Source organism: Melozone crissalis, unplaced genomic scaffold (assembly GCF_028551555.1).
Source record: "Melozone crissalis strain CALT ecotype California unplaced genomic scaffold, PUWL_Pcris_2 ptg000042l_1, whole genome shotgun sequence".
Lineage (NCBI taxonomy): Eukaryota > Metazoa > Chordata > Aves > Passeriformes > Passerellidae > Melozone > Melozone crissalis.
The window spans coordinates 21,778,206-21,794,624 of record NW_026535820.1 but is presented as its reverse complement, the minus strand read 5'-3'; the positions used below and the strand labels follow the sequence as shown (position 1 = coordinate 21,794,624).

The 16,419-nt window shown below is 42.6% G+C and overlaps 1 protein-coding gene across 2 annotated transcripts in view; it reads right to left on the bottom strand.

Annotated features, from left to right (window-relative positions):
- RALBP1 (ralA binding protein 1) overlaps nt 1-15,527 on the bottom strand; it is a 32,785-nt gene extending 17,258 nt beyond the window's left edge. The window contains exon 1 of one of the 2 annotated variants that reach the window (XM_054285182.1): nt 15,443-15,527. The gene's annotated coding sequence lies outside the window, so the exon portion shown is untranslated. Of the gene's footprint in view, nt 1-10,983; nt 11,030-15,442 lie in introns of those variants that run through there. The other variant, XM_054285183.1, reaches the window with a different exon arrangement.
- Between the last annotated feature and the right edge of the window lie 892 nt (nt 15,528-16,419).

Sequence of the window (16,419 nt, the reverse complement as noted above, 5' to 3'; positions counted from 1 at the left end):
CTAGCTAAGTGGGTTTTGGAGAGGGTGATTTGTTCACTTTTTTGGGGTTGGAATTTTAATTTTTTTTTTATTCTCATCTTTCAGCTCTCTGTATGCAGATCAGAGTGAAGTTTTAGAGTGTGTATGCAACAGTATCTCCCTACAGGAGATCACTCACAGTGCTTATGGAAATTGCCAGTTACTCAGATCAGAATTTGAATAGGGCACAGTAAGACACAGAATAAAGATGGGAAAATATTAATGAAATCTTTATTTAATACTGTTCATTCCTTATTCTAGCTAAAGCAGAGGCACTGGCTAAAAATTAAGACACTGGGGTGTACTTGCAAATGCAATAAATTAAGACAGTACTTATGTTTCTTATTTTTTTATTTTACAGCTTCAAGAAAGCATTACTTTCCTATATGTAACATTGCCTAGGCCTTTACATAAGGGAGAAATTTTATGATGCTCAAATTATATCAAGACCTATCAGCAGAAGAGAGCTTTTAAGCTTACTGAAAAAACCTCTTCCACTTTACTAATGGATGCTAATGTTCTACTGCCATATAAATCTTTACATTTCCTTTGGCTTTTACCATTTTCTTCTGACAATAAAAGACTGAAAAAACCATGGACCTTCTAGGCATTTTGAGCAGGAACATTTCTAACAGGCTTGCTCTTCTGCCAGTTTCTCCCTCTCAGACTTTTTCTTCCCAATCTGTTACTGCTTCAGTCCTGCCTCTCCTCTGCAGCAGGTCCCACCCCTCAAACTGCTTCTCTTCACCTGGGCAGATCTCCTGTGTCAGGGGATTCAATAACTCACTGCTGCCACATGAGGAAGGTCACACTACTCCCCCATTAACTCTCCCCTGCCTCCAATTGCAGCAGTTTTCTCTCTGTGAGATGATTCAAGTTCCTAGCTGTTCCAACAGGCTTCTGCTGCTGAGCTGGCCTGTGGAAAAGCTCAACAAGCACTAGCAATGAAAAACAGAGAAGTGGCAGAACCACCATGACAGGAGTGCACTCCCTGTCTTTGGGCACCTCTGTTTTATCATACCGCACACACAGCTACATCTCCTCAGATTTCAGTTATTTCTTAGAATTTATAACTTAAAACTTTGATTTCTTTACCACCAAGTGTCAGAACTCCCATAGCTCTCGTCTTGACTTACCACTCTGTTTCACCTTCAGTGTATCATAGACAATCTGATCTTCATCTGCTTTGGTCTCTGTGACTCAAGTTCAGCTTCCAACTTTCCCCTCATCTTGTTTTTCATTTGGGCAGTTCCTACTTTCCTGCTGCACACCACTTCCTTGCAGATAAAATTCTCTCCCTTCTTCCTCTGTTTCTTCTACCAGATTAGTTGCCAGTCCCCACTTCTTCCTGAATGTTCTCTGCTGCTGTTTTCTGTTAGCTCATCTTTTCACCTTGTCCCCACTTCTCCCACTGGCTCTCAGTCTCTCCCCAGTACCACAAGAAGTCCCTTCTTACCTCCCTGCCAACAGCAGGCTCCTTGACTCCCACCACTTCTCCTTCACTTGAAATTTGACTCCTTCCACAGGAGCCACAAATGCTGCTACATGACAGGATCAGAGAGCTTCTCGCAGTTCTGGCACCTTCCCAGACCTAGCTACTTTTTTCAGTACTCCCAAAATGCAGTTTCTTGAGCCACCTTCCTGCTCAACACTGAGTCAGTCCTTCAGAATAACTGAATGTCAAATAGAAGCCTTCACTGAACATGGGCAGAATTGTGACCTCTCCTCCATCCCCCAAGGAAAGACTAAATTACAGGAGACTTTAAACATGGGAAGAAGGTACATCACTAACACAAAATCTCCTTCATCATGCCATCACCATCTTTCTAGACCACAGACTAAGCACAGGAAAGTAGGTCGGGGAAAGGAAGGAAGATGCCTGCACAGGCAAAATAATGTTGTTTTTCAAGTCTCATTTTTGAAAATAACCAAACTCTTTCCCCAAAAAAATCAGTTTGAGCTGCATATTTAGTAAGTAAAGATGAGATTTGGAAAAAAACATAAAAAAGGGAAGACAGAGAGACATGACAGCCAGCTTTAATAGATCTCATTTTAACAGTGTATCATCTAAGTTGGTATGAACACATTAAAAAGAAACATAGTCTGAAAGACCAAATTCAGCTCTTTCATTCACTACAGAAGGCTCCATTATTTCTGTTTTGCACTGAGTCTGTACTGTGACTTTGTGCTTTGTACCAATTGCAACAGCAGAAGCAAATTAGAGCAGGTGATTGCATGCACAGATGTTATTTTGTAAAGCTTCTGGGTGGAATGAAGGATGTGGATTTTTTCTGCAACAAGTATTATGCAAGACCACATCTGAAGCACAGTGGGTGTCCTCTGGTCATTCCATTTTGCCACAAACAGACACCTTCTGAATACCTGGGTGTTACACTGAAAATAGTCCTAAGAAGTCACTAATCAAAGGATGGAGGCAGAGTGAGGACATTCACTCAGCTACCAGGACCTGCTCCACCATAATTATCCAAAAGCAAGACAGAGAGCACAGCAGTCCCTCACTCATCACCACAGACCTTCAGTCCAAAATATCTGAATATGTGTGAAGGACCTGATTCTTGCAGAAGTGAAGCACACCATTTTTGGACAAAAATACCCTAGTAACAAACACAGCTCCATTTTGGAAAGCAATGAACCACAAGAAGAATAAAAACTATCACTTGTGGGCTAAGTATGTCAAAACACTTCAGAAACCATGAGCGGCACTCATATAACTGTTGAGACTCTGGAATAAGATGAGAACATCCAATTAGAATTTATTTACCAAGACTATACAAGGTCTGTATCACATCTAAGTTCTGTATCTACTGCATTTTTCATAACATACTGAAAAGCTTAATACAAATCTCTGTTTTCATTTGAACACTTCTTAGATGGCCTCTGATGTAATCTTGACATTTGACTGTATGGCAGCATTTCAGTCTTTCATTTAATAAGCAGTGGCCAGGTATAAAATCAGTGCCTTTTCCTTTCTTTAATAAGGCAACACAGCCATGAAAGGAGAAGGAATAGGGAAGTACTTCATGTAGGCAGGCAAAGCAAGTTTAAAATTTCACAAGTCACAAGTAATCACACAAACACAGCATTAAGTAACTCCCCTGTGAGTCATGCACTCTTCATAACTGGCAAAAATTAAAGCCTCAAGAAGGGACTTCACAGAATTTTTTTTATAAAAAGAATGAAATACAAATTGCTTAGCAGAATTCAGCTCCTCAACCTCAGATTAGTTTACAGCATATGTGATGCCATGAGAATGTTGGAAAATTTACTTCAAAGGAGGGTGTACAATCATACATTTGACGTCACACAGGAGCAAGCTGCACATTTTTCAAATAATGCCAGCATCAGATCACTTCTAAAAGTAACAAAAGTAGATTTTGTGTGGTCTCTCATTTACCTGTAGGTGGATAAAGTCTGGCAGCTACAGCACCATCCAAGGCATTTCAAGTTCAGCTCTGAGAGTCCATTCCAGCTCAGGAATGATATACAAACAGACAAAACTACTTAGCTCTCAACAACCAGTGAGCTACAGACCACATCCACACCTGAGTGGGCTCTTGGAGGAGCCAGCTCACATTTAGAATATGCAGCTGTATCCAGAATACTCCTTGCTACTGAGGGTATTTCAGCTCTTCAATAATCTAATCAGTAGGAAGCCAGCCTTAAAATAAATAATTAAATAATATCCTAGACATTTTAGAAATATGAAAAAGAAGGTTTCCAATCCCATTATGATAAAGTCTTGCAATTGCACGAAGATAAAATCTCCAGATATGTGGAAGCACATGCTTTCCAGTTTGGTTCACTTCAGGGAAAACAGTATTACAGCCCCTAGCCTACAAATTCTGTAGAGCTCCATCAGGCTGTAATTCACAGGCTGCTTCCAAGACACACATTTTGGAAAAAACAAAAACGGGATCCCTGGAAGGGGATGGATGGTTGAATGCTCTGCCCCAGGAAAGAGCACATTGGAAAGAGATGGACCAGAGCTGCCTAGGAAAAGGCCCTGTCCCATGGTGCTGCCTCCAGCACTGGCTATACTGTCACACTCCTGTTTCACTGTAACATCCCACTTCCCAGAAGAGGCAGGTATCCCACTACCTCTCCAAAGCAAGTAGTCTGCAAGGAAAGTCTGGGCACAGATCTTTGTTACAGGGTAACAACCAAAGCCCTACACAGAGGGTACACAAAATATGCCCCACAAGTGGCTCCCCCTGCCCTCCCCACCATGTGGCTCATTCCATCCTTCAGGGATATCAGAGCAAGTCCTCCCATGTCTTTCCTCAGCTGAACCAATGGCCATGGAAGCAGTTTCAAAGCAGTGCACTACATTATGACAACAACCAAATATTTAAGAGGCACTCTTGCAAATAACTGTCCAGCTAACAAGCTGTTTAATTGCTTTGCATGGCAGCTTTCTCAAGTAACAAGCAGAAGGCCTGAACTCTGCACCACAAGGCAGACAGGCACTGCACCCAGGCCAGACTTTTGCAGGAGTATCTTGACTAATCAGCCACCTGCACTGCAACTGCTACTGCCCACCCTGAGAATTATTTCTCATTCTCCAAACTTCTTGGCAATGTGCTACTCCACTGTTTGGGATTCTCTGTTTTTAACCCCAGCAAATCCTGGTCTTGGTTCCTTGTGGTCTTGTCAGCACAAAGTAATCCAATACCTCCAGTAACAGCACTCAAGCCTGGTACATTAGTTTCTCACTCATAGTCTAGTCACAGTCTTCCCCAGATTATCTCCATTTGCTTCCTTGTCCCCTTTCCTGCAGTGCAGCTCCTCCACAATCAGGACTGCACCTTGTCTATCTCACAATCTTTTCCTCACCAAGCAGGTGTTCACAGCCTGAACCTGTGCAACCCCAGTTTCACCATTCCTGTTCTCCACACCCAGTGTCTCATCTAACCTCACCTCTTGGCTGCTCGCTGTTTCCCAGGTTTCCCTCACCACCTTCTATTTCTCCCACACTCAGTTCTCATTAAAACTTCTGCAAATTATGGGCCACACATAAGGAAGGCAATCTGGGAGGTCTTCTCCAGCCAAATACAGGTTTCCCCTCTAAATTACAAATAGCACTAAAAAGATTTGCCTGATTAGCAAAATATTCATTAGAAAATATTCGTTATTACAGAAAAGATATTTTCTTGCTAGCTGAATTCTCAGAAACAGTTTGAGGAATGTAGTTAGTGCTTTTTTAAAAAAAATAAAATTGAAGTACCAGCCTCTGATACAAAACTTTTCAGCACAAATTAAAAAAATGGAAGCTTTTGATAAGAGCTGAATTGCTGAGAGTTGAATTGAATACTACAACTGTCCTGCTAACATATTGAACCCTCCTATACTTTTGAAAACTGCCACACTGTGCAGTATATCTAATACCCACTATTGTTTAGACTGGCTTTAGAATTATTCCTGGTGTGACAACCCTGCCCCTTCTCTCTTGTCCACCTCTCCAAATTCCCACCTGTACCACCAAGAGAACAGAAAGTTTTACTTTTAATACTTAACAAAGGAAAGCAGGAAAATACAATAAAAGGTGTGCAGTTTACTTTCTTAACAATCACTATAAACAGTATCACCATGGGTTTTTTCTGGCCTTGGAACTGTATCCAAATCTTTTTACAATTCACATTTTCTGACAAGCCCTTCAAAGAGCAGTCTAGTCCCCAAAGGTCTGCAGCAAGTTGTACAGAGATTAGGATTTTGCAAATTAATACTAATTGTTATATTTTAATCAGTTCCTGGGCTGGATCTATTTAATGACAAGTTCCCCTGATCAGAGATTTAAACTACAGCATTGCTCAGTCACACTCAGTACCTGAATGCAGCCAGCCTGAGAACAGCTGTCAAATTAGTGGAGTCAGGGGAAAAAACCAAACATCCTAAACCCATGACTGGTCGAGCTGAATGTACTACAAATGATGATTAAAAAGCAAGTGCTATTCAGAGTAAAAAATGCAAAATGAAGCAGAAGAAAAACCAATGGATTTGGCATGAAGTATTTTACAGGAGTTTTAAGCACTTCTGCTGTTCTTTCAACAGCATGTGCAGACGACCCGTGACAGATCAAACAAGACAGAACAGAATCTAGTTTTCCAGAGAGGCCAGAGCTCTACACACTCAGTTCCAACACCCAGCAAAAAGCAACTAAGCCTACAAAAACTATATTTTTGTGTTTTGTGGGGATTTTTTTTTCAAAGTGTCTTAGCTAACACATGCTAAAATACTGGAAATGGCAAGGGTAAACAGCAATTACCAAAGACTCTTTGCTTTGGATTTAACAGTGGCAGCAAATCTGGGAATGCCCACACACCAGAAATGCACACTATGATGCCCTGGCCCTCCTGTAACAGCAGCAATTCACCTGGCAAATCCAACAGCAGCAGTGGAGAGGCACTGTGAGGCTCCTGCCAGCAGTGGAGCTCGGGCTCTGTGGCACTCTTGGGACCACATTCAGCTGGCATGTGCAGCAGGTGCCACCGCTGCTGCAGCACCATCACCTTTTGTACCCGTGCCAACTACAGTGAAAGCAGGACTGGTGTGTGCCCCTCTGCCAGCACCACTTCACTGGGGTGTCTGATGCTTTGTCCTTCGAGAGGCACCTGCTGCCACCCCCAAACACAGAGTGCCACAGAGAGCCTTGCACACTCCATAAACCTGCTTCACACGCAGAGGGAACGGCAGAGCGTGGGTGCTGCACGCACAACTGCACGCCGAGTCCACACAGCGGGGCTTTATAATCCAGTACTCAAATATCATCTTTCAGACTGGATATAGAAAAAAAATCAATTAGAAGCACCATGCTTCTTCACTGAATTGGGTGAATTGTGATCGTTATTTTATTCATAGAATTTTCAAACAGCATTAACTTTGCAGAAGTCACTTCATAATCCTTTAACTGGGAGGGCAGTACAAACAATCCTTACCAAAGGCAAAGAATATTCAATTCTATGGCCTTATCATACCCAGAAAGAAGCAATTTCTGAAAGTATATTAATGACACACAAACCTTTAGGGCTTGAACTGTGAAAATTAACTTACTTATGTTTTACATTGCATTTTTGCCACCATCTATTGAGCATAGATTAAAAGATCTATCAATTACAGGGTATCACTTGAACTGACAACTCTGTAGCAGAAGAGGAAGCAAAGAACAGCTTTGCTTGGATCTCTTCATAGTGTGATACAGGACACAGATTATAAAATTCCATGTATGATTCTTTTCCTGTTTAAAACCCTGCATGTTCCAGGGCAACAATGGCAAAACATGTTCAGCTTCTAGTGAATATTAAATGGAACTATGGTGGTTGAGATAAAACCTATTCTACCATAACAGCAGAAAGGAAAAGTAAAAGAAGACTTTGATCCAGAAACAGTTTATTTTTAGTGATTATTTAATAACTGTGTCTATCAGCTGATTACTCTTAGTGATTATTTGATATCTATGTCTATCACCTTTGCTTTTGGCTTAAAAGTCCTGCTTATTATCAAGCTAACATCAGTGGCTATTGACCTGAAAATCAGCCTTCACTGGTTGCTTTATTAAGTCCAATTTGAGTAGAATCAAGCACAGACTGGGCTGCACACAAATGTTTTCCCAACTTAACAACAATGGATTGATGTGTAACATTTCTGTGCTCCCAGCACAGCAGTTTTTAGCACAGCATTATTGTAGATGCAGTTCTACCCACCAAAAGGTTTTTTTCTGATGTAGCTTGTTTTATTTTGAGATTTTATGAGACATGCCAACAAAATAATTGTTTTGCTGATCCATGTTATGTCTGCAGCACGAACCTGCGGGAATAGATGTCAATGTCTTTCAAACTCATATGATATATATAAAAAAGATAAATTTAGCATGGTGTGTTACATTTCCATACAAGAGTAGGGCTCTACCATCTCTTCTTCCCAGACATATTTCCATTAATGCCAGTGACAGCTCTTCATCAACACCCCATGAAGGATTTAGCCTTTCAGCAAATTTCTGAATTTTTAGTTATTTTTTTCAGTACCATACGTAGAGGTGGAATTAACAAGTTCTGCTTTCCATGTCTGCCCCAGATTCACTCAATACCCAAGGGGAAAGTCAATTTAAATATTTACAAGCTCAGCAGATTATTAATTATGATTAACATCACCACCTCCAGGGCTGAGATGTTGCAAAATGTCACGCATGTGAACACAGAAAGCATTCAGAAATACATGCAAGGCAAGGTGTGGCACCACCCACCCCACCATGGGGCAGCTGTTGGTCTCTGCAGGGAAAGCAGCAATCTGCCATCCATCAAAATGCCAGTTATTGGGACAGCAGCAAGACCCACAAGTTCACACTATTTGCCTTGTCTTCTATGCTAATTTAGTCAGCCTTAGAAGAAAACTTACATGAAACACCTGGCTTCTAGAAAAATGTATAAATATCCTTAGAATTTAAAATTAAATTTACATATACTTTCTAAAACAGGCTTCATTTAGCTCAGCCTGTAGCATCTACTGCAGCAATTTTCAGCAATCCTACATCTTGAGAATGCCACAAAACACCTCCCATACCTTAAGAAATTCACTGATTGATGTTTTCAACCTACTTGTCCAATATAATAAAAATTAACTGAATAATAACACAAATACAACACTAAAAATACTGTATGCTTCAGAGATGGATGAAAGGTTTGGTATTTGATAGCACAGGATCATAGAAGATGTGATTGCCTTTCCAAATCTGTTGGGTTGCCTTGTCTAAACATAAGTCATGGTGCTTTAATTAAAATTAGAGCAGATAGTTTAATGGAAGCCTGAATACACTGAGACCAAAGATGGCCTCTGTCCTATCCCTCCCTCAAAAGAAGATAAACTGCTTCCATCAGTGTAAGGCAATTTTAAGAGTGGTGAAATCCTTGCACATAAGTACTAAAACTCACCAAATGTAATAAACCTACCTGTCAAAATATTCACCAAAACTGACTGTTCCAATGATACACACCAACCGCAAACTTCTTTTACATGTTTGTGTGTCTTTTAGATGTGTTTGAAGTTTGACTGAAGTAACATTAAAACCTTACTTACTAAAGGATTTATCAAAAACGAGCAACCAAAAGAAGCACAGAAAACTGCAAAGAAATTTGACCACAGACCAAATAAAATATCATAAAATTGCAGCACACAAAATTAATGACATAGGTAAAACTGATGTGCCTTCTCCACTGCTTTTTGGGGTTGTATACAGGTTCTGGCATATTCAAAGATACATTTTGAAAGCCATTGCCAGAAAATTAGTTCTTATTTATCTTTGTGAAGGAACATGTATTTAAATATACATCCTAGTATATCAGTCACACTAATATACTGTAGCAGCAAAGAACTCCACAGGTTCATCACTTCCTCTTTCAGCTGGAAAGTGGAAATTTGTTTCCTCCAACCATGTTTCAAAACCTGACTGCTTAAAAGGCATCTGCTCCCCAGTGGTGCAAACTGCATGAATTTTGGAGAACTGCAACCCCAAATTTCAGAATGAAAACTTTAGAAGCATGACCTGTGAAAGATCTCTGCATCTAGAATTAACAAGTGGCCAGCATGTAGAAAACTTAGAGAATTTGTCAAGATTAAAACATCTAAAGAATAAGAAAAGCTGAAACCACTGGACTGAAATAATCCAAGCAGTTTCTGGGTAAATCTGTTCAATCACTTGGTATTTTTGCCCCCAAGGTTTTAGTCCATTCAATCAATTAAAAATATCCCATAAAATATAAAAAGCTCCTTAGGCTATCTTAAAGGAATGGTATCTCCTTTAAAGCCCCCACAACTGAAATGCAGAAAAGGAAATTACTCTTTTCTTTGAATCCAGCTGAAAACCAAAAGGTATTTTGGGTTCCTTACAGTTTAGCATTACACTTTTATATACAGCATTTGGTTCACAATATTAAAAGCTACTGGAGCAGTACAAATACAGTAAAATATCTGTCAACTTAATTACCTATTATCAGTAATTATACACTACATTAACACACTCAGCATTAAGTATGTGAAAGCAGTATACTGGATATAGGAAAACAATACCAGAGAATTATGAACTTCCAGAGTATTCATGGTAGAAAACCACTACTACTACCATGAAATGAGAGAGTTTAATTGCTGGCATGTTTAGCACTAGAATTTACATTCAGAACTCAATTAAATTCATGCTAATAAAACTTACTGAAAATTTATTTTCATGGCAACCAGGCATCCAGAAAAATTCTGCACCTGACTGCAGATCCTTGTATTTACAAAACACAACAGGGAAGGCTAGAAATGTTAAAGTAGCAACAAGCTTCATCACCAGGGTAAGATAAATATTAAACTTCACAAAAGCCATTAGAGGATAAACATTAAATTATAGCTTCAAGCTCATAGGTGTAAGTAAAATAGGTGTAAGTCCTATTTTACAAGTTAGATATGATTTTAAAGAGAAGTAATACCCTTGAAATTTTCTAACTTATTTTTTTATGAGAAAGGGAAGCTACAAATTTTGCCACTGTGATATCCTTTTTCTACTAGTGTCAAGAATTATCATCATATATTGTGTTTTCAAAAGTCATTCTTCAAGCTCTGGTAGTAGAGTTCTATGATCAGTTCCAAGATCTCCTTTCTGCCAGATGTCTTGTCCTTTAGTGACAGGAAAAGCCCAGAGATCCTACTGAACTGTGAAACAGGAAGAAAACCTGTTTCACAGGTTTTATGAGCTGCCTTCACCTAGATAACAGAAACCTGGGAAATTTTCATACTAGAGAGGATGAAAATGTACAAAAATACATTTTATCTATACATAACTATTGGAATTGACTCAAGAATTAGTCACTGCTAAGAAATGTACAAAGCAACGAACACGAAACTAAATTTATTCTCCTTAAAATAAATTTCAGCTTGGTCCAAACTTGCATTCTGATATGGAATGTCAAACCTTACCACCCAGTACTCGCTCCTCTTTCTTCCTCTCCAGCAACCATCTGGCCCTTCCCACCTCATGCAAACAGCCATCACTCATCCCCTGCTTTCCTTGTGTGCCTCCAGAGACCAGAATAGCCAGTCTAAAAAAGCTCTGTGCCTTGTGGGTGAGAAAAAGAATGAAGATGGCAGAGTGGATATGAGGAATCTGTTTGGGCAGCTGACCCTTCCACTGCCCTGAAGGGTGGGCCTATCCCTATGCAAAGTACAGCCCCCAGCAGGCAAAATGGGGATCTGTGCACCTGCCCAGGCTCTGCCCCAGCCTGGCTCCTGTCGCGCTGCAGCTGGCACCGATCGTGAGCCACCCCCTGCTTCCTCCAGGGAGCACAGAGCCTGCAGCAGGCAAGGCAGGGATCACCTGCAAGCTCATATCACACATTAATGTGCACCACCAAGGATCATCTGCCTTCTTTTAAAGAAATTTTCTCTTTGCATTGATTGCATAAGGTCTGTATTCCTGCCCACCTCCCTAGCACTTACAACAAATGGATAGACAGCAAGCTATTAACAATTAAGGGCGCACCAGGATAAATGAAGTGACTTACATCACATTCTTCAATTATTAGTATTATATCAGAATAGTTGCATTATTTTATTCTGCACTATTTCCTATTTCTGTAGAAAACAATACTAAATTTGCTTATTTAAAATACAACATTTCCTCTATAAATATGTTTTTAAACTCTGCTAAATATAACATTACTATTAATACACATTAACAATTCACTGTACGCACTGATTTATATTATTACTGTTTTAGCATCTGGCAAGCACTTTTTCATTATTATTATAAAATTATGTGTTTAGTAAATAATTAGTTGCTATTTCTTAGTCAGGATCCTACACCAAGCTGCTTCTGCAAGAAACTAGGACATCTTCATTATCTGTACTTTTGTTTACTGAGCATCACAGGAACTAAACAAGGAAAAAAATACCAAATCATGTTCTCTATTTAAACACACCTTAATTAGTTATCAAAGGAAATACTGCTTGTAGGTAGTGAACTGATTGCTCTAAATGCTGTGATCTCATGGCTTTGAATTTGCAGATCTCTGATGTATATGTGGAATTCATCATTAGATAAGATAAAGAGATGCTTTCTGTGCTTTTTTAATGCACAGCTAATAATAAAAAACACTAAGGACCCCGTTACACATTCCAAATATTTTTGGTCAGACATACTTTGTTCAGGTATTAAATGTTGTTTTTACCTTCCTATTATCCACTGAAGTCACTGTACCTGATATTTATCTTTTTCACAAATTCTTCCCTACTAATTCAAAATTGTCACAGCACTTTACTGATAAAACCTAAATAAATGTTTTCCTAGTACATTATCCACTAGTAACAGGACAGAATGAACTAGAAAGTCCTTGGACATATCTGAGCCAACTTACTGTGTGAGCCAACTTACTGGATCACCACTCCTTACTTGGGTAATACCACATAAATCCTCCACTTCCCAGCAGCTGCCCCAAGGAAGCTGTCATTCCCCAGTTTTACTGCAGCCTAAAGACAAACTGCAATCAGGAGCACTGGATCCATGCTGCTATTCAGCTTTGCAGACTTGCTGTTGCTGCCACCATCAAAGTCTGTTTCACTCTGCTGTACCCCCACAACTTCAAGTGAGTTTGTATTCCCTGATGTCAAGCCCAAAAGGCGAGGGATGGTTGGGATGAGAGGGGTAAGTATGGGCAGGAATGGAGTCACACCCTTCCTTTTTCCAAACTCAGCCTGCATCCTTATCCTTCTGGCTTTGGCCACGGCAAGCAGATGTGAACCTCATCTGGACAGCAGTCACCCCCCACCACCACCACCTCTGGGGATGCAGCCTAAGCAAAACTTCCTACTCCATAAGGTACTTCCAGCCCAGCTCTGGGCCCATTTGATACACTTTTTTTTTTTTTGAGCAACAATTTGAAAACTACCATCCATGAGGCTCTGAGGAACAGCAGCAGGAGTTGATGAAGGATAGCACACCATGCACACAGCAAACCATGACTAGTGGTAAGGGTAGGGAATCATTCACTGATTCCACATAATCAGATACATTAGTTGAGAGACAAGCTTGGTAGATTATGCTACACTATACTGCTAGAAACTGAAGGTAAATATCATCCTATATTTTGGCATTTTGGGGCTAGCTACATGATACCAAGCTCTACCCAAGGAAAGTAAATTAGCATTTGGTGATATTTATTGCTGAACAGCAGCATCTTCCATATTAGTCGAAGAACTGCCCATAAGAAACAGCAGTGTTTACTCAGGAAATATGCAAACCTTTTCTGCAAGAAAATGCAGCTAAAACTCACTGGGAGGAGTGCCTGAAGGGAGCAGTGGAGATGAGAACCCTGAAGAGTCAGATGCAGGGCTTGTGCATGTCAGCTTTGCTTTAAGCACATCTGCAGAACCAATCCATGCAGCTCTGAAGCAGGAACGCAGTTATGGCAATTCCAGGACAATTTATTCCAGTGCAGACATGCACATATAGAAAGGGAAATAATCTGCCCTACAGAAAAAGAACTTTCTTCCCACATAATTACAATCACACCAGTGATTTCACTGTGAAATCCTTACTCTGGGGAAAAGCCCCACCAATCCAAAGTACAAAATATGCCCTCCTACCCCTGAACACACCTGAACTAAGACACAACAATGCAGAAGTTGCACGTGGAGTATTAAGATTTGAAGGCAGCTATTCCCATGTTCCATTTCAGATGTGGGAAGACTAAAGTAAATTTATTATCTCCAACCTAGAAATGAGATCTGTAGGACAGGGAATGTAAGGTTCCCTACTTCAACAAACTAGACATTCTATTCTTGTAGTTAGCTAGAACATTATAGCAAAAGGGTTAATAAATTTCACACACTTAGAAGTACTAAATGCTCAAAACTACAACATTTTGGAAGGGCTTTTAAAAATTCCTGTTTATTTCTTGTTTATTTCTCTGTAGAAAAGAGCCCCCCAAGAGCTTGTCACACTGACTGTAGGGATTATACCCAGACTGAGCTGAAATGAACTGAAGCACAGCACCATCCACCACGAGCTGTATGCAGCACCTCAAGTAACATCCAACCCCAAAGTTTGATGTTACCTCAAGTAACATCAAACCCCAAATCCAAGGGATCCCTCTGCCATTCCCCTGTAAGCTCATTAATAAATTTACATCCATTACCATCCTGCATCATATCCAACAAAACCTTAACACTACCCCAGAAAGGGTGGGTGGGCTATGGCAGTGCAGAGCACTCCTGGTAAGCACTTCAAGCTGTCTCCAGATCAGAAACCTGTGTAAGGGCACAGTTAGGGCTCTTTTCCTGTGCTGAAAGAAGGGACTTGCACAAATCACCCTGGTTTATGCAACTGGCAAAAAGGCCTTAGCCTGGGGTTTTTAAAATGATTATTTTCTATCAACAATTATCATTAACCTCAGGGACACTGGGGTGGAGTAAATCCAAACCACACCATTCTCATGAACAGATACTTTCAGCGTGGACTGCTGGCATTATCTTTGTCACTTATTTGAACATCTGTTAGCACTTAAAAATAAGATGTATTTGCTCATGCATCACCCACTAAGATATCCTTGGAAGCATTCAAGGCCATCTGGGATGGGGCTCAGAGCAACCTGATCTAGTGAAAGGTGTCCCTGCTCATGGCAGAAGGGTTGGAAGTAGATGGTCTCTGAGGCCCCTTCCAAACCATTCTGTGATTCTATGATGAACACTAACACACACTTTCTAAACAATATTATCAGGTAGGAAACATGACATCCTTAGAACCTGCTAGACGCAGAAAAATTACAATAACAGTAAATTTTCTTTTACTGTTTTAAGATGAGACCTCTAGGTGAAGGCAAAAGAATATAAATCCCTGACCTCTCCCTCCCCACAAAAAAAAAAAAAAAACAACCAAAAAGGACCTTGCAAAGAGCCAACCCAGAGCTCAGACTGAGCTGCAGTGAACCCCGCACGATCCAAAGGGAGCAAAAGCCTAAGGAAACAGAGGGCACAAGGTGCCCGTAAGGGCAGGAAGGACAACACGGCCCGTAAGTATCGCACAGGGGCCGGACACTGGCGGGGAACGGAAAGCAAGGGAAGGAAAAAAGCAAGGAAAGAGAGGAGAGAGGGAAGGAAGGAGGCAGGGAAGGCAAAGGCGAGGGAGGGCGAGCAGCGACCCGAGGGAAAATGGGCGGAGCCTCCCGAGGCCCCGCCCCTCCCTCCCGCTCGAGCAGCCCGCGCCGGCCCCTCCCCCACCCGGCAGCCGCGCGCGCCGCGGGGCGGTGGCGGCTCGCGCCGCCAGTTGTGCGCCCCCCCCCCACCTTCGTCCGCCCCCGCCCGCCCGCCCGGACCCGGAACGGCCCCGCGGCCCTCACCGGGTGTCGGGCCGGACCGCCCGCCCCCCGCGCCCCGCACTGACCGTTGGGGGGTCCCGCTCGGCCGCGCAGCGGCTCCGCCTCGGCCTCAGGCGCGGCGTGCACGCCCCGCCTCGCGCCCCATCCCGCCGCCGCCGCCGCCCGGCGCTCGCAGGGACGGGCGGGGAGCGGCGCGAGCTCACGCCACCGCGCACGCGCCGCTGCCTCGCTCCGCGCGGCCGTGAGGGCGGGGAGGTGGGGTGGGCGGGCCCGGTGTGCCCCCCACCCACGCGCGCAGAGCACGACGGGAGTTGTAGTTCCCCCGGGGGGCGCTGCCGGCAAGGGCACTACAGGTCGTTGCCGGCGCCGCACTACAGCTCCCAGCGGCCAGCACGCCCGCGGGGGTGGTTCCAGCTTCTCTCTCCCCCACAGTTGTTGAAGCCCCCGGGCCCGTGGGAGCGGGGTCCGGCGGCCTGAGGGGACCCCGGCGAGATATATGCGAAGCTTCTTCAACAGCGGCCCAGAGCCGGCAGGCAGCGGGTCCATCTCTCCTCTGAGAACACAAGGAACGTAAGCGTCCCTGAGCCATGGGCAGGCAGTGGCCCTTGTAGCCAAGAACGCCGATGATATCCTGCGCTGCAGTAGGAAGAGCGTTGCCAGCACGTCGGGGGAGGTGATCCTGCCCCGCTATTCAGCACTGGTGAGGCCGCATCTGGAGTGCTGGGTCCAGTTTTGGGCTCCTCAGTACAAGAGACATGGAGCTCCTGGAGCAGACCCAGTGGAGGGCAACAGAGATAATTAAGGGGCCGGAGCATGTCTGTTACGAGGGAAGACTGAAGGAGCTGGATCTGTTCAGCCTTGGGAAGAGACAACTGGGAGGGGACCTCATAAATGTCTATAAGTATCTGAAGGAGGGAGGATACCGAGAGGATGGAGGCAGGCTCTTCTCAGTGGTGTCAAGCAATAGGGTAAGAGGCAACAGGCAGAAACTGATTCACAGGAAGTTTCACTTGGATATATGGAAGAACTTCACCGTGCAGGT